The sequence below is a fragment of the Cygnus atratus genome, chromosome 13, assembly GCF_013377495.2.
Source record: "Cygnus atratus isolate AKBS03 ecotype Queensland, Australia chromosome 13, CAtr_DNAZoo_HiC_assembly, whole genome shotgun sequence".
NCBI classification, from domain to species: Eukaryota; Metazoa; Chordata; class Aves; order Anseriformes; family Anatidae; genus Cygnus; species Cygnus atratus.
The window spans coordinates 11,720,961-11,744,979 of NC_066374.1; the positions used below are offsets into that span (position 1 = coordinate 11,720,961).

Genomic DNA, 24,019 nt, shown 5'->3' on the forward strand with positions numbered 1-24,019 from the left:
TAAATTATATAACGTATTTTACTTTTTCAGCTATTTATTTTCTTTCCTCTGAACTCTTTTCCATTGGTCCTTTCTCTGATCGACGTTTGGGTGGTCTAGTAGCCTTTTTTCTGAGCAGAGCAGAAGGAAATGATTGCTTTTGGTGTCTCAGTTTTGTAAACCAGGCTTCCCTGTACATCTGGGCATGATGTGTTTTTTCAAGCAGTAGTATAACACCAATTTGTGATGTTCTCATGTCTTATGTTCACAGTATAAAATACAAGTTTAAGAAACAGCAGTATGCAAAAAGATTTTTTTTTAAATGCTACAGATGATTCCTCTGCAGGACTAAGTCTAGATACCAACGGGTTTATGCTGTATATGTCAAACTTTCTCCTGGGTATATTTGTAGAGCGATTTCTGAAGCAGAATGTTTCCAGTCAGAATATTTAAAACAAATCAAACATCTTCATAAAGAAATAGTGGGATATGTGGGCTTGCATGCACACATGTGCACATAGTATTTTGTGAATGGTTCATATCTCATCTAGTGCTGTATTAGTTTTCATGGAATATCCCCTTGTTTGGCAGTTGTCAGATAAATAAGGAATTAAATTAAACTGCAGTGTATGAAATATTCCAGTGCTGGTGTCAAAGATTTTATTAGATTCAGAGTGCATTTAAAGATCAGTAGAAGACTTCAGGACTTTGCCAATCAAATGAACTTGTGAGAGTACAACTGCTCTCCTTTCCTCCTTGGAGGATAGGGGTAAGGAAAGGCAGGCAAATTACCAGTTCTTTGAGAAAACTAAATTTATATTGCTATTCAGGGCTTTGTGTGTGAGAGGGGAGGTGGTACAAAATAATTATTTTCTTCAGGGTGTTTGTTGCAGGAAGACAAATACAGAACAGCAATGAAAGCAGTGCTCCCAATCTTCCAGGCAATGCATGATATTTGAGTACACTAAGCCTATTAATTTGTAATTTAATACCAGAATCAGTAACTTTGTGACTTTGTTTTTTTCTTTGCCTTTTCTGTTGTTTTAGGGTATATCGATGCTGTATATGTTGATAGTTAGAAACAGACTCATTTAGATTGGGAAAGACCTTAAAGATCATCAAATCCAACCATCCACTTAACACTGGAAGTCCACCACTAAGCCTTTTTCTGAAGTGCCACATCCACAATTCCCTTAAATGCCTTCAGGAATCGTGACTCCACCACCTCCGTCAGCAGCCCGTTCTAATGCCTAACTACCCCTACCATGAAGAAATTCTTCCTGATATCCAATCTAAACCTCCCCTGGTGCAGCTTGAGGCCATTGCCTTGTGTTCGATCACTTGAAACCTGAGAAAAGAGACGGATGCCCTCCTTGTTGCAGCCTCCTTTCAGGTCGTTGTGGAGAGTGATGAGGTCCATCCTCAGCCTTATTTTTCGCCAGATTCAGCAGTCCCAGTTCGCTCAGTTACTCCTCACATGCCTTGTTTTCTAGTCCCCTCACCCGTTTTGCTGCTCTTCTCTATAATCACTTGAGCAACTCAATAACCATCTTGTAGTCAGGGGCCAAAAGCTGAACTCAGTACTAAACATTTTCTGAGAAGATTGTGCACTTCTACAGGTCGCTGCTCAGTACTAGTTTTTCTGTAAGATGCTCTTTGGATGTCTTACTGTGAAGGATATTCTCTACCTCTCAAATGCTTTTTGGCTATTTCTATCTCTCTTTCATGTTCAATTCTTTTAAAATGTTGGACTTCCCAATAGGTGTGCAGCATTCCAATAGTAGTTTTGTGAATGTAATGTAGGAGCTAAAAGCAAATGTGCTCCTGGGCTTCCTTTTGAAATTTTCTTTCTTCCTTGTGAAAGAAACTTACTGCAGTTTGTGCAGTGTAAGGCTGCTAATGCTTTGGAAGCCTCTTCCCTGGTGTCCAGATAGACTCCAACTGTCTGTGAGAGAGCGAGCATACAGTGCCAAACAGATCTGCCCGGTGGGTGGTGCTAATGATTTCAGCGCGGTAGCATTTTTGCACATGATTTGAAAAAGAAAGTGAGATGGGGAAAAAGAAAACTTTCAGTCTTGGCTGAAAGTATTTCTGGAAACTCTCTGGTAGTTGGAGATTCTCAAGAATTCTGCAACAGCTTTAGCACAGGTGTGTGCCTCTTAAATATTTAAAAGAGAAAAACCTTTCAAAATGCTTTAAGCTATTTGATTTTTGTTGCAAAAGACAAACATTTTTTTCCCAAATGTAATTGTAATTTTCTATTAATTTCATATAGCATTGTCTGAGTAATAAAGTTATTAAGTATTGACTGATTCCCTGCTCTCCCTCTGCTCTCAGTATATCTACAAAGGGATTCCCGGAGGAGCATCTGACAGGCTTTAAACAATCTGCCATGACAGCGTGGAGGAAAAAGTATCGTCTAGCTTACTAATCTCTTAGCTCCTGTGTTTTCAAGATGGTTTTACTGAATTTATCAGTGTGCCCTAGTTCCTGTTTCCCTTTCTAACCATTGTGCTCATTTCCATTGTTGACAGGGTTTGGTACCTCATGGTTGGACGGTCTGACTTAAAAACCCTGGGACATCTTGTTCCCTGGACAATATGCCTACAAAGAGGTCCCTGCCAGTTTCACAGAGCCATCCATGTGTATAATTCATATTCATTATTATGGGTGGCTGATATTTTTCAAGTTCTTATTCTCCTCCTCCTCAACACAAATCTTACCAACTTTACTTGGAGGGTTGTCTGCTTTACTTGAAGGAATTGAATATTTGTCCTTTATTTTGTCTGTGCATCTCTCCTTTTTATTACCTTCCCCTTCGACTGATTCGTAACATAGGTGGAGACCAAGGTACAATAAGGGACATGTCATACAGAAAGAACGCAACGACTTCATCATACTATTTTTACCTGTCCTCTGTCTAATATCTTGATATAAATGCAGACGTTAGATGGGATCATTGCAAATGGAAACATCTATGCTTTGCAAAACGTAGCAGCATCTTAGTGGAAATAATTATCTTCCAAACAGTTGTAGTGATAATCGTGTTATTATAATGAGTGCAGTTCTCTTGGAGTTATGTTTAGCAACAGCCTTTTTTTGCTCCACCTTCCTAGATTCAGCTGATCCATATTGTTCTTTCTTTCTTAGAGGGTTTAATTTGGGAGTGTGGGGGTGGAATCCATATTTTGATGTTCTACAAATTATACTGTCAACTTCCCCGTGTGTGCATGTGGAAGATCATAAGGTCAGAACAGATAGATTGCAAAGGATTGAGGGATTGTTTTCACCCTGGGAAAACATACTTCGGGACATGATATCTATCCTGCCAGACTGATGTTTGATTTAAACAAACAAACAACAACAAAAAAGCAGTTTGATGATGAACTGTTTGAACTGCAACATTGTTGGTATACTACAGCTTTCTTCCAGTGTCTTAACTCCTTTCTTTTTTTTTTTTTTTTGGGTAGATGGCTTGGAAAAAAAGTCCTTACTGGCTTTAATTAGTAAAAGCCATACGCAGGCAAAAAGCACTTTTCTATTCTTTGTTAGTTTATGACAAAATGCACAAAATTTGTAGTAAACTTGTGAAATAAAATATACTGCATAGTGGTTTATTAGCATTATTATTTTCTAGTAAATTGTGCTGTGGTCTTTATAATAGCAAGCCATAGAAGAAGGAATGAGCCTAGGAAAAAAGGAGTTCTAAAAATTGAAGCTGGGAGTATTAGATATATCATTGTGTGGGTTTTAGAAAAACGAACGGTTTAAAGGAAGAATGACTGAACAATATGTTTTTCATGGTCAGCTAATCTCTATTCCATTTATTAAATGCGTTTTACTTTGTGCTTCATTTGACAGTAGATTTCAGTACATCGGATTAGGCAGTTGACTGGGTGCAGAGTAAACCTCTGCAGTCCAAAGCAAGCACTATGTAAGATCTAAAAAGGCTATTTAACCATTTCCATTAGCATCTATAAAGTGTTGTGATAAGATCAAGATGCATAAGATATTGTATGCTAAATTATGCAGCCAGCTGGTTGATGGTATTGCTGGAGCTGGGGGGGCTGACAAAAGATATTCTTAGGGTCAGCCAGAGGTGCTCCTTTTTAAAACTTGTTTCTATTTTTGCTTTCTGAACTTTGCATATTAAGAGTTTTTTCTTCTGCTTAGTCTCTTCCCAAGGGCTGGATTATTATTTTTTTTTTTTGCCGGATGATTTCAGTGAAAGCACTAAACTAATTAAAAATACGAGAAGCAATGGACAGCATTTCCAGAACTATTTTCTTTGTTTTTATTCATCTGTGGTAACAAACAAGCTGAGTCTTGGAACGTGGTCAGAAGACAGTAATCATCTAGGGTATTTTTTTGATAGACTCAAAGGGAAAAAAAAACAAAACAAAAACATGTTTGTATGACATCTGGGGGTTTAGTAATGATTGAGAATCTGTATTGAAAACACCATCACATCAGCTTTGAGTGGAGATTTGGAAAAAAAAATGGTAGCGGAGAAAGTATATTAATATGAATGTAGCATGAGTTTTTATGGCAGACTGAATAGGGGGAATATTTAAGAATGATACTGAAAAGGAAGCACAAAAACTGCTTGAATGAGTCCTACTCACTTGGAACATGAAGTGTGGAAAAAGATGGTGGGATATGACAGAGGAGTATAAAATGATATGGGGAGGGTGGGTAGGGATGGGTGGCTTGCTCTCTCAGGTAGTGCTGGTCTGAGAACACATCAATGAAGCTATCAAGTGCCAGGTTTAGTGTAATCAAACAGAAGGATCCTAGTACGATGGACAAACAGCCTGGGGAGCCCCTGCCAAAGAATGTCATAAGCACAGATGTTTACGCTGAATCAAGATCCAATGAAGTTTATGAAATACATAGAAATGATAGCAGGTTTAGAAAGCTGCTGGCTTGAAAACATTTGAATGTCTGTAGAGTATTGCAGTATTGTAGAGTATAGCAGTATGTATCTGCTTTCATAGCCCTATGCTTTTTTTTTTTTGTCCTATATGCAAGTAATTAAGTGGATACTCTCTAGGTTATGTTGTATTTGAGTACTTGTGGTGTCTGGGGAAAAAGAAGGATTCTGGGGAAGAATGAAGTAATGAGTAAAGAGTGCTCTCTAAGGGAATCATGAAGGTGTGGTGGCCTACCAGATCTGTCTTGTGCAAGGCAGCTGGCTCACACCTAGAGAACTTCTTGCACTGAATGTTGCAAAATCATGCATCAGACTGAGGTTCCTGTCTTGGCCAGCTGAATGGGTTGAAGTCTTAGTGAATAGGAAATAGCCAGAACATGCCTGTTCTACAGGAACAGTGGCAACATGCTTGGGTAGAAATTGTCATCTCAGGCAGTTTGTGTCCCAGGTGGGTTATTGAGAAAGGCAAGCATTCTTTCTTTGTCTTTTTTTTTAACTACATAGCCCTAATCCTTCTTTTTTCCCCAAATGGCTCATTTCAGCCCACGTTGCTTGGGCAAAGTGATCTCCTCGTCTCTGTGCTAAACCCAACACCCTTTGAAGCGTAACAGGGTTTTGTGATTTCTGCTTTGCTGCTGCTGCACGTGAAAATCCCTTTAACGCATGGAGTCCACACTGAGTAACACACTGGGTCCCGCAGCTACAGGTTGGTGTTTCTTTGCCTTGAGGACTGATGCTGTTTGTTGCAGATTCCCTCGTGTCCTGCCTGTCTCTGCAACATTGCAGCACAGGTTTTCCTTTGTTTACTGCCTGCTGGCACCTGGAAAGCAATTATCTGTTTCTGTCCTCTGAGTGCCTACAAACCCCATGCTTTCCTGCCTCCCACGGTTGACTGCTTTTAAAAAGAGTGCTGTACCCATCAACAGGTGTTAACAGCATCTGCTATCAACATGGCATCACCCTCGCAGCCGAGCAGCATCCTGCCAAGGAGCTGGCACTCTCTTCGCTATGCATACTCCCCATCTGCATGCAGATTCACTTAACACCTCTTGCCCTAGTGGAACTGGCACGTGTCTCAGTGCGGGCCCAAAGCCACCCAAGCATATGGGCTCAGGCTGCTCCAAGTGTGTACAGCAGCGATGGTACTTCTGTAAAACAGGAACAAGATTCTCACACAGGAGAGGCAGTGCAACCTTTGGGCCTGGGATGTTCTTCTTAAATACCTGTGGGCTGAATTATACTCTGATCTATGTTTCTGACTTTTTTGGTATTTCTCAGTGTTATGGCAAAGATCTACATGAACTCTTTTTCTCATCTCTGCGGAAGGTCTAATCTTCAAAACTGTTTTTTATATTTGGTTATCTTGCTTATAATTTTTGGTTATAGCAAAAACCACTAATAACATATGTACAGAGTATGTACTGCTTCCGGTGAGCAATATACTGAACTGAGGATTTGATGATAGTTGATGCCCTTCCTCATCTTTCTTTTGTGTCTCTTTCTTGTGCCTTATCTCCCATAACTGCAAAAAGCTATGGAGACATACGTTTTAACCCTTGTCTTCTGCAAATCCAAGCAAATTCTGCCCATCACTCTCCCCTTGCCTATAGTTTTCTGAATGCATTCTTATATGACCCTAGATCTCCAGGTTGGTCTTAAAGCAAAAGTGCTTGAACTTATTTTTGACTGGGGTTGCAGTGTGAGTTTGGCTAGGCTCAGGATGTTCTCTGGATGCCCATACTCTAACGCTTATGTGAGTCCAGTTCAGTCTAAAATACCACATCTGTAAGAATATCTGTCACCTGACACAGGTAAAAAAAAAATTGAAACGATCCTTCTGATGAAAAAGCCTATGGACTTGAACCATAAACCGCTTGAACAACAAACCTCTAAGCCCACAAAAGTGGACTACAAATCAGGTCTTCTTCATATGATGACTTTAACTCTCCCCAACCTTTTTTGATATATTCTTTTCTGGCTTCTCTGAGTATGTCCCAGACAACATGGTCTGGCCCATAGTACCAGACATTTGAATGGCAGAAAAGTTTTCTCTGAAAGTATTCCCCTTGTGACAAAGACATTGGAAAACATGCCCTGAATGATTTATCCTTTTGCTTACTCACATTTGGATGCTCAGCAAGAATCCGTTCCTTTGGAACGACTACGCACAGCACACAGAATATCTGTGGCACAGGGCCAGCCCTCAGGAATGTTTCCTTCCTTGCCGAAGTATTGCTTTAAAGGCAATTACCAGTAGTGCTACCCCTGGTGAGCCCTGCTAAAAGGGAAGCTGTGCTGCTAGACGTGGCAACAACTCCTCCTGGATTTCTGTAGGTAAGTGCATGGCATACCTCAATCATCAGGTCTTCTCCAAACACCTTTTCATTTTGTCTGTTGTCAAGATTACTGTATAATGATTGGCTCTGTGCTAAATTTAGCAGAAAAAAAGAAATGGTAATCAGAAAACTAGGTGTGCTGCAGTAGTATTTTTGTCTGCTTGTCTTTCCTTTGGAATTAGTGTTCCAGGAATCTGGGTTTAGTGGTTGTACTGCTTAGCTACTGTGAAGAAACTTTTATGGGAAATATTGATCCAGTTGGGACCAGCAGAGCTTGCAAGGTACAAGTCATTAGGTAGTGTTTGCAAGGAGTGGCCTGAGCGCTTGTATGGCCCAGGCAATTCCAGATGAGCCAGTTGGATTTCTGTACTGACCTTTGAAATTGTACTTGTATTAAATATCTATCTGGGTTCTGACAGCATGATAAATCCAGAGGGCTCTAATGGACTTTTAAAATACATGTGATGCATAACAAAGTGTTGCCTTCTCCTCCTGGTTATTTGTAAAATGTTTTGCATGCTTAGTAAATGTACCCTTAAGAGATTAGCTGAAGGCCATATGTTTTCCCATGGGAGTTTGTGGAGGAATTAAATGGAAGCATTAGTCTGAATTGCAAAAAATAACCAGTTGATCAAACTGAACAAAAATGACCATATTTATCCTGAATGATTCACCAGTGCTAGCATAAGCATTCAATGTGCTAGGTGGAGCTAGTATGACATTTTTAAAGCAGCAATAGAGAAACCCAGTGCCTGTGTAAAAGGACAATGTGTGTATATATTTTAGATCATTTGCTACTAAAATTAATGATAGGTTTCACCCCACCTGCCAAAGCTTCTTAGTCATTTTCCTTCTAGTCCAACTTCAGATAAAAACCCTTTTAGTGCTCTTGGGTTAATACATTCAGGCTGAGCAATCACAATGCACCAGTGAGTGTCCTGCACAGGAATGGGAGACAAAGTCTGCTTCTCTGGCCAGCCGGAAAGTGCTGGATCAACAACCCAGCCTGCGGCTGGAGCAGCAGCTGTGGCATCCCTGCAGCCCAGCGCGGGGCGCTTGAGTGTGTGAAGAGCAGAGATCAGGACACGATGTGCCAGGGAAACGTGCTGACCACTGGGCTCCTCTGCAATGTTTACCCCCCTCTCGCTCTGTTAGCCAGTAGCTAGGAGAGCATGAATGGGAAGGAGAGGACAGTGGGGCCTCCCAGAGCATCCTGAGTGCAGAAAGGGACAGAGTCCTGCTCCCCGAGCTTCAGGAGAGCCCTTGGCTGCACACAGGTGCTTGAAACTCCCAGGGGAAAAAGGAGAGCGTGCAGGGCTGTCCCCAGACCTCCAAGTTAGCAGAAGGCTGAGGCAAAGCTTGCTGAGCCATGGCAAAGCAAGGTTTTGACAGCTGTTATACAAGAAACTGCCTCCCCAGCCCCAGGAGGCATAGAAGGAGCAGGTCCTCCTTCAGTGCCACGGTTTGTGGTATGTCAGCTGTGATACCGTGATCCTCTCCTGCTTCTTCCCCTAGGATTTTTGGACCTTGTTGAAGAATTCAGGTTTAAACGACAGGCTCCCTTCTGCTCTGACTCCACCAGGTGCTGCCTGTAGCGTGGGCTCGTGCTGCAGCTGAGAAGCAGGGGGCACCCCCAGCGTACAGGTTCTTTGCTTAGTTTTGTGTGAAGAAAAGGCCCGTTGCTTTCACGGTCAGCCATTGGTTTTCTGCTTCTGATATTGGTTCAGTTTTCAGGAGTTCCTCAGTGCCAATATGTGAGACCCTAAGTAAGGACAGGTCTCAGAAGGGGTATCGAGGGCAGTGGATCCCCAGGGAAGGGATGCTGCATCTGGAGCAATGGGGCAGGGGACAGCTGAGGGATCACAAGGACAGCAGGGCAGTGGAGGGCTGGAGATGGTGCTGTGGGTGCACGTCAGAGGTGGTCTCCAGTGGGTAGCGGAGGAAGTTGGAGGAGTGAAAGCTGGTGGTTGGAGTGTGGAAGCGTTTGTACCTTCTGGAGGACCACAGACCTTAGTCACGAGGTTTGCCTGGGCAGTTTTTCGTGTTTACGGAGTCAGTGATGTTGCAGGCAGACACCAAGGGGGTCTGTGTGGCATCCACCTTTTCCAAATTACCTCCCAGATACATGTGGAATTGTTGGGACTGTTTTATAGTTTTATAGGATTGGTTATGAGCTTAAATGAATAGCCCAAAGTAATTCATCGTGCTGGCACCAGAACCAGGAGCAGAACCCACGTTTCCCAGCTTCCTGCTAGCAGTAAGCATTAATTTCCTGTTTGCTCAGTGGGAGAGACAAGGGCCCTGGAGCAGGAAAGTCAAGAGATCTAAAAGTAGCATGTTCTTCCTACGATTTATCAACCATTCACAGCACATATGGCCAGAAAGGAAGTTTTAAATAATTTAGTCTCACTCCTTTATAACGCAGCTCAATTTAACTTAGTTATAGAATCATAGAATGGCTTGTGTTGGAAGGGACCTTAAAGACCATCAGGATCCAAACCCTCATGCCAAGGACAGGGGCACCTTTCGCTGGGCCAGGTTGCTCAAAGCCCCATCCACCCTGTCCTTGAACGCTTCCAGGGATAGGGTATTCACAACTTCTCTTGGCAGCCTGTTCCGGTGCCTCGCCGCTGTCATGGTGAAGAATTTTTTCCTTATATCTAACCTAAATCTACCCTCTTTCGGATTAAAGCTAATAGGACCATTACCTGTGGTGCTCCAGCCCTCTGATCATCCTCATTGCCCTCCTCTGGACTCATTCCAACAGGTCCATGTCCTTCCTATGCAGAGGGTCCCAGAGCTGCACGTAGCACTCCAGGTGGGATCTCATGAGAGCAAAGCCAAGGGGGATGATCACTTCCCTCGACCTGCTGGCCACACTGCTTTTGGTGCAGACCAGGATACGGTTGGCTTTCTGGGATGCAAGTGCACAAATGGAGGATCTACTGCTTGCAGTGTGAAGTTTGTGCCAGGGTTTAAGCATTCTTGCTGCACCTACCTGTTAAGAGAGTTCGTCTTTCAATTCTCAGATGTTCTGTGTTCCCACACTTTGCTGCAGCCTTGTTTCCATTTGGTACCTCTGCTTTTTTGCCTTTTTCTCCCCCCCTTCGATTTCTTGTTGTTACCTTTGCTCTGTCACTGAGTCAGGATGAATCCCTAGTCAGAACAGTGCCCCCTGACTGTTGAATAATGCCTTTTCTTTAATAACTTCATTTTGAGATGCATTGATTTGTACATGTATGCACCATAGTTGGTTATGGTTACAGGGTTCAGCCCAGTAGTCTCTGAATGCATAGTGCATTCACCACATGGATGACTGATTTATTCTTGTGCTCCTCTTTTAATGTTGCATTTTCTAAATAAAATTTTGATTTATGAGAAGTGATTCCTCAAAAAAAATCCAAAAAGGGTGCCCTCAAAAATGTGTAACCAGCAAGCTTGTTCAAGAGAACTGTGGGGAGTTTCTAATCCCCAGGTTATCCAAACATGATTTTTTAACTCTGTGCCAACATATTAATTGAATTCTGCAAACCTTTTTCATAGTGCAAATACTTCCATTTTCAAATCAGAGGTATGATGTGGGCTGTGAAATTTTAATTTCACAATATAACAGAATATTTTCAAACACAACATAAATACTGACTTTAAAATTTCAATGTTATTTCTATTTTTTAGAAACATATCTACTTGTAAAATAGCCCAGATCAGGCAGGTGATTTTTTTTTCTTTTTGGTCTTGACAATATAATGTTTGAAAGGGCATTTTTTTCACTGATGCCCCTGGTGTTTTTTGTTTGTTTATTGTTTATCTCCTAGGGGACATAGGGAAAACTCCCATTCTGATCTACATGCATTTCCTTGGCTAACCCTTGCAGGCTGGTCCTCTGATATTTCCCAGTGAGGTACTCAAGCCTGGAGATGTGGTTTGGATTTTAATGCATTTTCTGAAGTTCTAAAATTTCCCCAATGTAAATAAACTCCAGAATTGTCAGCTTACCATGCTAATGTATGTGCAAATGTTACAAACTTTATATTCTTTAATTCTGTTTTTGTTAGCTTTGTTGGGAGCTTGGTTTCCAGAAAGCTGTACACTAAAGCTCTGTACCATTATTTCTCAGCCTGAGCACTTTTATCCTGCTGTGGCACCTGAATGCCTCCCCAGGCCTCTCTTCTTCTGCCTGAAATCTCCTTGTTACCATCCCAGTGGTTTCTGAATTGTAGAGATCCAGGAGGCCATGGCAAGTGCTCAGGAGCTTGCTATTTGTAGGGAAGATGAGAACAGCTGAAAGTGGTACAAAATATTTGCGAGCAGCTCTGTTAAGTGTCCTGGGGAAGAATAAGTGCAGGGAATGCTGGAGTGAAAGGCCTTGGTATATCCCAGAGTCTCCTTAATTTATTTGTAGCTATGAGCTTCTAGGGAGTGCAGAATTAGGCCTTACTCCTCACAGTTTCTGGGCATGTATGTGAAGCATCCTTCTAAGAGGTGTTTGGCTCTATGGCATCATCTCAGCTTTTGGCAAGTATTTTCCTACAACTCATGGTCTGCATAGGAGCTACCCACTAAACTGAGTACAACTCTCACTGCATGTTTGCAAAGTGGCTGCAACGGTCAGGAGGGACAGTCTTACGGCCAGCTGCTCACATAGGACATCCCAGTTCATTCCAGTGCTTCTCTCACTATTGCCATGTGCAGGGCTTCAGGCTCTTGCCCGTGGCAGCCTAAGTGGTTGCCCCACAGTCATTTCAGTGCATGAAGTGCACAAGTGTGGAATTTCAGCCACTCCCATCACCCTCTAGCAACGTGAAATGATTTTATTGAAATTGATTTTCAGTACAGAAGCCCTTTCCTCCAATTTCTAAGGATTATCTTACACATCACCTGAAGTATGTGCTGGCAGCAGCTGTACGAATCAATTACTTACAAGCACAAACCTGTTAACAAAATAATTATGATCACATATAATGTGATAACAGCAGATTCCCTAAAAAAAAAAAAAAAAAAAAGACTATTTCCGTAGAAGATAGATTAGCTTTCATGTGAGTGTAGTCGGAGGCCAATTATAAAGGGAGGTCAGATATCTAACATCAGGAGTAGGATATGTTAATTTTGTGACATGAAGATTGGGGCCAACATTCTATGATTTTTGAACAGAGATGGTTGTGGTGTTTTGCAGGACCTATACAAGTGATTTACTGGGTACAACCTCATCTTGCCAGGCCCCCATCTGTCCCTGGTCCCTGCCTTTTCTTATCCAAACTACCCATTTAATCTAGTATTATTTCTTATGTAGTGCTGCAAGGTCAACATGCTGCCTGCCCAGGTGCTCTTGAATGTGCCTGCTGTATCATGGATAGCTTGCTTGTTTTGTGTGCTAAGCATATTGTTCAACATGGGCATCCACAACCAGAGAGGTTTGAGTTCCACAAAGTTTTACAGTATGCATTGTTACCTATATGGTATCCGATAGGAATAGAGATTAGAATGTGTTTCTAGAAATTTTGAATAGCTATATTTAGGCTTCTGGCTTCAAGGTTCTCTTTTATAAACCTCTGTAATTGTGGCTGTACTTCCCTAGGTTTACATTTATTTTTAATTCTTTAAAGCCTTCAAGAAGGGTTTTCACTTTTTTTTCTTCTTTCTGTGAAGAGCTGTGTATTCTAACTGGAATATATAAATATATATTTGGTGGAATATGCAGTTTAGTACAACTATAATGTGAATTCCAGATCTTGCAGTTGTTTGTAGATGTCTTTAATGATTCAGATTTCTATAGCGTGACACTTCACACCCTAACATAAGTTTTAAGGAAAAAAAAAGAGTTTCTTATTGCCCTGAATCAAAGAGAGAATGTACTCACTGCAGCTAAGTATGGCCCATTTCTACCCTTACACACGTGCATAATTCTCAGTGACACACCTTCTAGCTGACAGTAAGATGTGACCCTACCGTTCTGGGTTTTTCATGTCAGATCACTCTATTGCATGCAATGGAATAACTCAAATCAGCATTTGATCTTGTGAACATAATAAGCACTCCTTTCCACTGAATTTAATTCTGATCTATCAGTTGGGTCTCTCACTTAAAAAAAAAAAAAAAAAAAAAAAAAAAAAGGAGCTTGTACATAGGATATTCTATTCAGTATGCTGCAAGGGACTGCTACGCTTCAGGATAGATCCTTGCAATGATGTGATGGTAGTCACTGTGCTGTGTTTGCATACTAATCAGATTGGTTCATGAAGCATTATACTTGAGAAACCCTCAGCTGTGCTCTGTAGAACAAATTTGATCTTTGATGCACAGGGGAAAATCTTCAAGTGTATAAAGTCTTAAGTGTCTCTGCTAGCGTTTTGATTACTACTTACACGTGTTTTGTAGGTCTGATGTCAAAAAGACTTGCTCCTCTTTAAGACACTTGGTGCTTAATAAAGAAAAATTTGAAATAATTCCCTGTGGTATTTTTGTGCAAAGCTGCATGGCCTGGAAGTGGTGATCTTTGTGTTGAACTTGTCTCATCAAGTGATTGCGTTTTAACAGACCTTCTGTACTAGCACTACAGGAAAGCAGATATTTATTATGCTGCGATGCGTATTTCTATCAGGTAACTTTTCACTGACTGTGTACCAAAGGTAGAAAGTCTGTGCCTTTTTCTATAAGGCTGTTTTTCAGAAAAGCCTGAAGCTGAACTAGGCTTAGCATTACAGTTTCTTTACCGTAGTAATTGTCTTGTCATTACTAAGACTAAATGTCCGTGCTGCTAATAGTTTCCTTCATGATAACAGAGGAAGGTAGGAGATGAGTTATTTTGGTGCCTCCACTGGACTTGGAGAATCAAAGGTATTAACGTGACCCTGTGTGACTCAAAGCAGTTTAAGCAAGGTCCAGGGCTTCAACTGACCCCATCCTGCTAAGAAAAGCATACCGTGTGTGGCAACGACCACTGCTAGTAGACATTTATAAGAGGGTGAATTCCCTGTTCAGTAGACTTATAAAGGGTGTTCAAATGCTAGCTATTTTGGGGGCAGAGAAGGGAAATGCTTCATGTGGGTTGGAGCTAATGTCTCGTTGGATGATATATTGAAGGACGAAACAGAATATCCAAAGGCATGCAGAACAGGGCATCAGGAGAAGCAAAGAGAATGTGAAGCTTTGGGCTGGTGCCCAGCCCTGCTGCCATGCTGGGGGAGGGAGGTGATGTGCACCAGATGTTGCAACCAGGCTGAGACCAGCTGAACTCCGCACAACTTTAGCCTGAGTTGCATGTTAAGCTGTCGCAGATCGTGGCTCAGAGAAGAATTACGGAAGGGATATCTGTTCTGCGTAGTGTCAGGGTGCAAAGCTGCACCTGCTGGTGCTGTAGTCCTGGTCGGTATCTCTGGGGGGAGCAGCACTGCTAATCTGGTCCTGCTGCCAAGCCAAACCAAGGGGCACCATGCTCCTGAGGTGTGCCAGGCTCTCCTTGCCTAGTGGGGTGCAAGCAGGACAGTGGCTGGGGCTGTGTGGGATGTAGTGTCCGGCTGGGATGCTGCCAGAGGGATGGGGGCAGGCATCCAGGCTGGGTGACAGGGACTTGTTTGGATCCTGGGACGGAGATGCGGAAGGCCTCGTTCCTGGATCCCGATGCGAGAGTTCTCTTGCCAGCTGCCCCTTCCCCTCCTGGCTCCCGGGGCGCTCTCCTTCCCCTGACCCATCGGGGCTCCTGCCGGGCTTCTCAGCTCCCTGCAGACGGGTGAGGTGCTGGGCTGGAGCTGTGGGCGTTTGCATCTCCAACAGGCGCATGTGAGCAATGTGCCTTTAAGACTAGCAGGAGAGCAATAGTATCCCCCTCCCTCCTGTTAATTGTAGCATGTTTTTCAGCCATGCTTTCCAGTCACATTCGCAGCTTGTGAGAGGGAGCAGTGCCGAAGCTCGCCGGCTGAGTGCTGTCCGTGCCGGCTGGGCAGCGCGTGCCTGCCCGCAGCGTGGGTGCCCGCAGGTGCTGGGCAGCGCCTGGGGCCACAAGGCTTGGTGCCGGGAGCGGGAGCCCTGTATGCCCGAGTCCCAGTGACACTGCTGGGCTCTCCACATCATCTGCGTTCCTCACCTCCTCGCCTGCTTGGCCTCCAGCCGCCGGTCTGGCTTGCTGGCTGTGATACCCCAGTGGGCCCTCCCCTGGGCTCCCGTGGGAGCTCCGAGCAGTATTTTGCTGGAGCCAGGGGACCTGCAGTGGTCGACGCAGCAGGAGCTGTGCGGTGCCTGGCTGGGGATGCTGTGGGCTGCCGTGGGAATGCCTGCCTCCCAAAGTGACTGCAACTAACTCGAGGTTGGGACTACTTCTTGGAGGATGCCCTGTGTGTCTTCACTCTCTCCCCTCTGGCCTCACCGCAGAATATTTGGAGTTATTTGCTTGCCCCTGCTGATGGGGTACGGAGTCACAGGCCTCCAGAGGGTTAAGAGCATCTGCCTTTATGCCAAGTATTCAAGCAGGAAATAATCTGCAGAGATACATGTGCAGCAATTCAGCTGCTGATGCTCTCCCAGGCGGCTGCTGCTGCAGTTCGGTGTGTGTGAGAAGCCACGCTGCTCAAAGAAGATGCTTTCCTTGTCTGTCCGAAGTGCTGGGCATGGCAGCAGAACCCCGGCTCCTGGAGCTGGGGTAAATATCTCCACCCAAGAGGAATTATGTTGACCTGCAGGCTCTGTTGGCTGGCTGAGGTAGGAGCTGCTCCCCGTACAATATGCTGTGATCTTTGTCTGTGGGCTACAGTCCTCTCCTCATCCTGGGCTATGCGATCAAAAAGATTTCAGTGGAAAATGGGTTTAGTTTGCAGCCTAAAGCCGGGCAGAAATGCATGTGCGTGCGGTTTTTGTGTGTGTGGCAGGAGGGAGAGGGGAGGGGATATCTCAGGGATACCTTTTGTGCCTGGCACTAAAGTTGTTGCACTTAATTGGATCAAACTTGCCTTGGTGTCTGTGAAATGCACCTGGGAGCTTTTGTTTCTTCCTAGCGTGACCTTTAGCAGGGGCTGTCTGCAGTACACGGGGTTATGCTTTCATTCAGCGGCAGAGATACAGTGCACTCTACAGGTCCTTTCATTCTGCTCCGGTGGATGTGGGAAGGACAGATGACACCCACACAAAGTGCTGCTGACAGGCAGGTGGTGTTTTCTGGAGGAGTGAAATTACACCAAGAGGGAGAAAAGAGGCGCCCTTCTCAGAGGAAGAGGGGTGCTAAAGGTTGATCTTGGTATTTGGAAGCAGAGAAAGAAATTCATTTTAGGAGCTGTCTGTGGATGAGTCTGTTTTGTGCTTTGCTTTCCCAGCTCTGTGGAGAGGAGTTCTGTTCATCTCTGCTAACTGCTTTTTTGTTTTGTTTTGTTTTGTTTTGTTTTCCCACCGGTACCTAGGGGAGTAAAAATGCTAATGCCATCAAATTTCAGCGTACGGTTTCCTTGGGCTTTGGGCTTGTTTAGGATGGTGCCTTCTTGAGAAGTCTCTAGCAAGATCAGCAGCAGCTAACGCCGTGCCTTTCTCACCAGCAGAGCATGCGTTTTTTTTGGCTTGTCTTGAGACCTCCAGCGGGAGCTTTACTCAGTAAAGACTGAGTTGAAAGGGAACTTCTCAAACGTATTCTGTTGGAGAAAGTAGGGTGTTGGGCGCTGGGTACCGATTTGATACCAGTTCTCATGACTAACCTACACGTGTACATTTGCGTGTTGGCTTCTGAGCGCATGAGCGCAGACCCTGCCAATGAAACCTGCCCGTGCAGAATAGGTAGGCACTGCCCAGATTCTGTGCCTGGATCACACGGAGCTTTGTACGCGTTTCTGGCATTGCCAATCTATTGAAATAGCACGGCCAACAGTGCCGCTGCCGGGTAACTGTTCCAGAACTGTTTCTGTGGCCTCGTAGCAGAACAAATGTGTTATTCATAACTTCACTCGTTGGGGAAAAAGAGTAAGACTGTCTTCTTCAAAAGTGACTGGAAAGGTTTGCAGTGTTTTCTCTTAGTCAGGGCTTCCAGGCTGGCATGCGTTGCTGCCCCTGAGTAGATTGGTCACAGCGTTTATTATTGCCTCCTGAACTTCCCAGAACTGTCGTGCCATGCTTGAGTGAGCATTGACCTATCTCACAGGGAAGGCTAGTAAAAAATCCCCCTCTTTAACAGTAAATTGGGGCCAAAATTGGGGCAGGAAAGAAAATATTTTTTTCTTCCTTTTTTTTTTTTTTTTTTTTTCCAAGAACAGGACATTTGTGAAGCCTCCTTTGGGATCCTGTAGAGAAGACCTCCGCTGCTCTCTAAGAACTCTGTGTTGGAGACAGAGGAGCAGGAGTGGGTCTAGTGCATTTGCTTCTGCGTATGAGTCGAGAAGCCCCAACCCCTGTGGGGGATGGAGGCTGTGGTAGTGCCTGGGGAGCAGCTGCTCTGCTCTGTCCTGTGAAAGAGGATCCTTGTTACCCAAGCAGGAGGCCAAGCTGGGTTGCAGTGCTCCATAGCAACACACACGTCTCCCACAAAGGGGAGAAAAATCTCCTGGTTTCACCCAGAGGTGAAAATACGAATGTATGAACACCCAGTGGAATCTCAGCAGTGCGGTGCTGGCATAAGGTCATCTGAATAGCTTCTCTATAAAAATGCATTTATAAAATGTGGTGAGCATTAAATGACCAAAGTACCTGTGCAGGAAACACTAGATAGAAAACATATATGGTAGTCATCCCATTTACTGCTATTTGCACCCAGGCAGAATAGTGACTAGAACTGGCTGAATTAAAGCAAAACGTTTCTCACAAACATGCTTTCAAAATTACAAACAAGTTTTGTGCTTGGTGGACAGCAGCTGTTTTGGCTATCTTTGCGCCCCTGTTGCGGTAAGTGCGTTTTTTATAATGTATTTTTGCTAAAACAGCTACGTGTTGGAGCCTATTCACGTGCAATATGATCTGAATGTACTTATGGGAATGTGCCTTATAGTTGTACTCCCATCCAATCAGGAAATAAAAACACAACATTTGACCTACCGATTATTTCTAAACAGCTTTTTTTTGGTCGGTAATGGTTTTGCATTAAACTCTAATTATGTGGAAGTCAAGAGCTGTTTGCTAGAGTTAATAATGATAATTTTTTAAGTTGTAATTTATGAAATGAGGGGTGATCAACACTGAGTGTCACAGGAGCTGTACTGTGATATCTTCCTTGGTCCGAGAGTCACAAAGGTGCGTGGCTTGGAGAACAAGGCAGGATGCTCAGCATGGCCTTTGGGCAGGAGCTGCCAATGTCTCTCACCATTGCCTCACTGCAAGATAGGGCTAAGTTTGATGTTCGTCTGGGTCCAGTGGTGACCTGGAATCAGCAGTGCTGGGATCCATGTGGCTTTTGCGTCATCTGAAGCAAGTGCCCAGCCTCATCCAGCAGCTCTTGTGACTGCTGGGGCACACTTGTACAGCTTGCCAGTAGCGTCTTCTCATCAGTCACAGGTGGTGCAGAGAATGGATAAGTGCAAAAGGAATAAAATGAATCTTCCAGAACTGTTTTCTAGGGAGTGATGTCCCTGGATTTTGTGGGGGGATAAATGAAGGTCAGTAATTAGGTGCCTGCAGTCTTTCGGCAACCATTTCATTTTCGTGCTTTGGATGCTGCTTGTAAATCAGCTACAGGTGTTCGAAGCCTGTGGTCCAGAAACTGTCGAGTCAGAGATGAAACTGTGCCTTTTTGACAGTGACTGGAGTGTCTTTAAGAGATTATCCTACTGCAGTTGAAATCTATCTGGCTTTGTACCACTTACAAAATGCGTTCACAGTAGGTGGTGGCATCAGCCTCCTCTTAGTGAATGCAGATATTTATATTATGCAAAAGGTTTTCTCACTTTACTGTATTCAGATGATGACTGGAAATACCGTTCTTGTTAGATAAAAAATTGAGTCTGACTTTAGAGGTGAATTCAAAGAGCAATTTATATTTAATATATATAGCAGCAAATAGGAACAAAGCTGCTTAAAGATTACTTTCGTGATGAATCATTATATGGCTCTCACCAGTATGAAAAGCAATAAAAGTCAAAAAGGAGTGCTAGGATTTAATCACTTAGAAAATGCATGGAAAGGGACCTGTATTGTAGACAGAGTTTTTCATCACATCAAAGTAAAAGTGCTTTCAGGTGAAACAGTATTAAGTGACTTTTCACCTGAAGATGAGAGGCAGTTGCTATCTATTGTGTATTGTTCCAGAAGGTTATTTTCTTTGGCTGTTAGTTACTCTTATTATTGAAAACATTTTAAAAAGCATGACTGACTTCCATTCCCCATCCCTGTTTCAGGGCAGATGCTGTCATATTACTTTTTCTTTTGAATATTGTTACTACTAATCCTAATTAAATCTTGTAACTTCTAAAAATCAGATTAATTTGGGCCATCAGGCCAATGCAAATGCTGTAATAATTGGAGCTCGTAAAAATGTTCAAGGGACCGTAATTTTACTACGGAGCTGCAATGGCATGTGTCCAAGGATCATGCTACCTTTGTTCAGATGACATGGATTGTAATGTGTGCACTTAGGCGTAATGCAGCACGAATAGAAATGATATGTTGCTCAGCTGTTGAATTGCACACGCTATCCGTAAGTCAACAAACATTAGAGAAATGACATCACCTCTGCCATCAGTGAAAAACTCTCTTCTTACTATAAATATTGTATGAATTGTACGGTTTCTGCACGAGAGCTAAGTAGGCAGGTAGAGCTGGGAAGCTGCTGTGCACCAAAACCCGCAGTTCGTTCGTGAGCTTTGTGGTAGTAGACCCTCAGCTCACCCACAATGTTTCACCCTAGGGCTGCAGTCCATGAATTCAGCTTGCGCAGAGGCTACTTCAGCTAATTTGATCTCCAGCCAGGACACACACCTTCCTCACCACTTCAGGCTCTAGGGAGAGGGACAGACGTTGTGAGCTTCTGATAACCTGGTTCCTTTAAATTCTGTTTTGGTGTTTTAGTCTTTTTGCAACAGATACTAGGTACCAAATAATTAATTTCAGTTCCAACTTGAACAGTGACAAAGTTGGTCTTTCCACTTCGTCCCAGATGAATTTCTGAGGCAGAGACATCAGGGAAGATCTCACTGGTCATTATGGCTGTAATTACCCGGCACTGAAAGACAGAAAGGGATTAAACTGACACTGCAAACATTTACATTGAAGTTGGTTGTTTAGATTTTCCTCGCAGCTGAGGAAAAAAGCACTCTGCGGGAGCAATTACCACTGCTTGTTTTAGAAGTCTGGGGTAAGAGAAGATCAATCACAGGCTAGAAATGCCCCATCCTTGCTATTTGTGCAGTCAGAGTCTGCAGAGTTGGCCTGGGCTGGGGTGGCTGCAGCACTGCGTGGGATGAACCCCACCAGCAGCAACAGTTAAATCCTAACCCCAGAAAATGCTCAGCTGCACCTCGGCTGCTCCAGGCTCCTTGGAGGGGTTTGGAGGAAATTAGAGGTGATGTAGCTGAAATAAGGAATTCCGAAGTGTTTTTATTTTCATGCCAAGACTTGCAACGTTTTGCCATGAATGCCGTGTTACTTTCTTTTTCATTATCTGTAACATTTAAGAAAGTCTGGGCAGATATTTAGGATTTCATAACACCTACTGCTTACAAAGGAGGAAAAATAAGATTGCAGAAGCATATTAATTATCTACAGTTTAACGTATATAGTGGCTTGCAGACAGTTATTGTGGACATTGTTATCTGAAAGACTGTAATTTTAATGGTTTTATTGGGGGCTATTGTAGGTCTACTGAAACTCTTACGGTTATTGTTTAATTTTAATATGGGTCCTATTTGGAAAAGACTGTATTCTTTTTATTTTTATGGTACGCAGTATCATGTGCTTGGCTTGTGATAGTAAAAGCATAGTTGAATGCTGGAATGAATGCAAATATATCTGTTTCAAAGATTGCTCTTGCCTTAATAACCCACCTATTTTAATTGCTGCCTTCTTTGTTTTCTAAAATCAAGCAAAAATATAAAATCCAGTGTAAGTACCTAAGTCTGAGAAGCGTGTCATGGATAGGGTAAATACTGTCGAACATTCCTAGGCTTTGTAAGACCTAAAATGATTGTTAGGATCATATAGTTTGACCTCCTGATAACACCAGGTGTAGAAAACTTTATCCAACAATTTCTCCTTGCCTTTTGGAAGCATGTTGAGCCTTGTTTAAAGAGCGCAGATAACTGGGACTCATATGTGTCCTGAGGGTAGTTGCTTTGGTGAGTAATTATTTCCAATGCTTAAAAAAAAAAAAAAAATCCAATCTGAGTTTATTTCCTTGCTCCATATGTTAAATCTTCTGCCTTTGCCTACTTAATTAAGGAGCCTGCTACTAATAGAAATCATTTTACATGATGTGGGAAAATCATTGTTCAGCCTTCTTTTCGCTAAAGCAATTATTCTATTTAAACTCTTTCCACACAATCTGTTTTCAGGCCCTTAAACGGTATGTGTTTCCCTCCCAGTTTTTCAGTGTTATTGAGATGTGGACATCAGAGGTGGGTATTCTGGGACAGCAGAACACGATATTCTGCTAACATTCCCACTGACTCCATATGCAGAAACCTTTCTAACCTTGGACAAAATTGCCTCTCTTCAAACATCCAACGGTGTTGTTAGCTCCTGTAGCTACAGCATGACCCTGGGACCTCATGTGCTATTTATCTGCTGTGACTTCTATATAATATTTAAGTCTGATTTCCAATATACAGTACATCCTTTTGTATGCCCCACCATGGCATTCTTTGATCCTAAATGAGCAGACTTGTATTTTGCTGCGTTAAAATGTCTGATATTTGGCAGGCCCGGGCTTATGATAAGAACTGAGTTGTCTGGCTGTAGCGGCCTGAATCTGACCGTATTTATCCCTTAAGCTAGTTCTGAGTTGCATTGGGCTGAGAAACTTCTCTCTGTAGGCCCAGTCAAAAGTACTTCCATTCGTTGATGGTTTCTCGTTAAGATTACATCTTATTGATTATCAGTGATTTTTAAAGTGTTCTGTAGTAATTTCATGTAATGATATTCTTATTGTCAGTATTCAGCGTGTCACTGAGGCATTTGCAAAGGACAAGTTTGTAATGCTGGCAAAGCTGCTGCATTTTTTCCCCATCCTGCTTTATTAAGTGGATTAAAAATTCTTTCAGGATTATCAAATAGGGCTGGCTGGGATTCCCATCATATGCAGACACAAGGTTCTGATGCAGCCTGAGGCTGCAACCATCTCTACTGCTTTCCACATCCTGATGGACTTCAGATGATGTTTTCCAGGAGAGACTTATCAGATTTCTATTGCTGTTGAGGTATTCATAAAATAACCCAAGGCAAAGGTAAAGCAAATTACGTATTTTGTTTGAGCATTGTTATGTTTCCCTATACTTTTTGTCAGTGTTGGGTTTCCTGCTGGCACTTAAGGAAAGAAAAGAAAGTAATGAAATTATGAGTTCAGTCATCTAGCAGTTGCTCTGTGATTTTGATCTGGGGCTCGTGTCAAGTCTGTAATTACCTGAATAACCATCCTGACTGCCTACAATTGCTGGACTAATATATTCCTTTGGGGTCCATCATAAACTCTCCTGTTAAGCCCTCATCTGGCATTGCTGGCCTCTAGCTCTTTTCCTGAGGTTGAACATCTTTTTCCATTGCTGCTCCCTTGAGGTACTTCCCTTCCAGCAGGAAAATGGAGTAAAATCTTTCCTCCTCCAATCACTGTGAAAGGCTTGCATGCTGCTTTCTATTTTCTGTATGCTCAGTGCTCACCCTGCTATTTCTTACTCATTTAGCATCCCTTGTCCTTATCTTTGGGTCTCTGTATCACTCCACTTTGATTACTTTTTCCCATCTTCTTGCCATCTTCATTTTTTCTTCTTTTTTTTTCTTCTTTTTTTTTCCTTTTTTTTCTTGAACAGTCCATTTATTTCCTTGACATAACAATTACTGACAGTCTGGTATCCTGTCTCCAACAGCAGCAAATAGCAGATGCTTAGAGAAGAATATAAGAAACAGGGTGAGAATATAATAACCCTAATATATCCTGCCAGCAACGATCAGTATCACGTATGCCTGACTGTGTTGTGAATGTGTTTAAGCAGAGCCCAGTGGGGGATATAATGCCTAAAACCATGTGGGTGAGAAAAGGATAATTTTACAAGATGGCAAATTTTCTTGCATAGCTGCTGTTCTCTAGAAGCGCTGCACTCTCCTTGCATTGCTTTGCTTTGCTTACCACAGAAAGCTACAGCAGTGCTGTGCTTGTTCTGAGCATGCCCTGGGGTTCATCTGCAGGGCTCCTTGCACCTGATTGAATAGGAGTTTGTGTTTCTCTCCCTTGGAGGTTTTTTAGGGTGATGATTGCAGTGTGACAAGATAAAGGGAGAAGTACTTGCTTGGTTATGAGCCTTTATGTGATTGCACTCTCTGACAATTTTCTCCAGCTTTCAATCTTCGGCTAGCTGTAACACAAGCTGATGTAGCTGGAAGTGTGATATTGAGAAAGATTTTTGTGGAAAAATCATGGCCACGTAAGGGAGGGAGAGATTCAAAAATGTTTCCCCTTCCTATGGAGAGATTGCAGGTATGTCGTGCTTGTCCCACGGGCGAGTGAGTGAGCACCACTGTAATCCCTGGGGAAACAGGCGTGGGCCAAGTGCGCGCTCACAGGCGTAGAGAGGTGGTGTGCTGTGGCTATCACTGGAAATCCATCAGTTGCTGGATGAATTGCTATAAAGCAAGAGAAAGTGCAGTAACAGTGCTGGGAAATATTTTG

The 24,019-nt window shown here is 43.1% G+C and overlaps 1 protein-coding gene across 7 annotated transcripts in view; it reads left to right on the forward strand.

The window, feature by feature from the left end:
• The first annotated feature begins 7,154 nt into the window (after positions 1–7,154).
• HTR2C (5-hydroxytryptamine receptor 2C) overlaps positions 7,155–24,019 on the forward strand; it is a 231,265-nt gene continuing 214,400 nt past the window's right edge. For 3 of the 7 annotated variants that reach the window (XR_004777909.2, XM_050713465.1, XM_050713458.1), the window contains exon 1: positions 7,161–7,246. The gene's annotated coding sequence lies outside the window, so the exon portion shown is untranslated. Of the gene's footprint in view, positions 7,247–15,803; positions 15,940–22,457; positions 22,584–24,019 lie in introns of those variants that run through there. The other 4 variants (XM_050713461.1, XM_050713459.1, XM_050713460.1 and 1 more) reach the window with 3 other exon arrangements.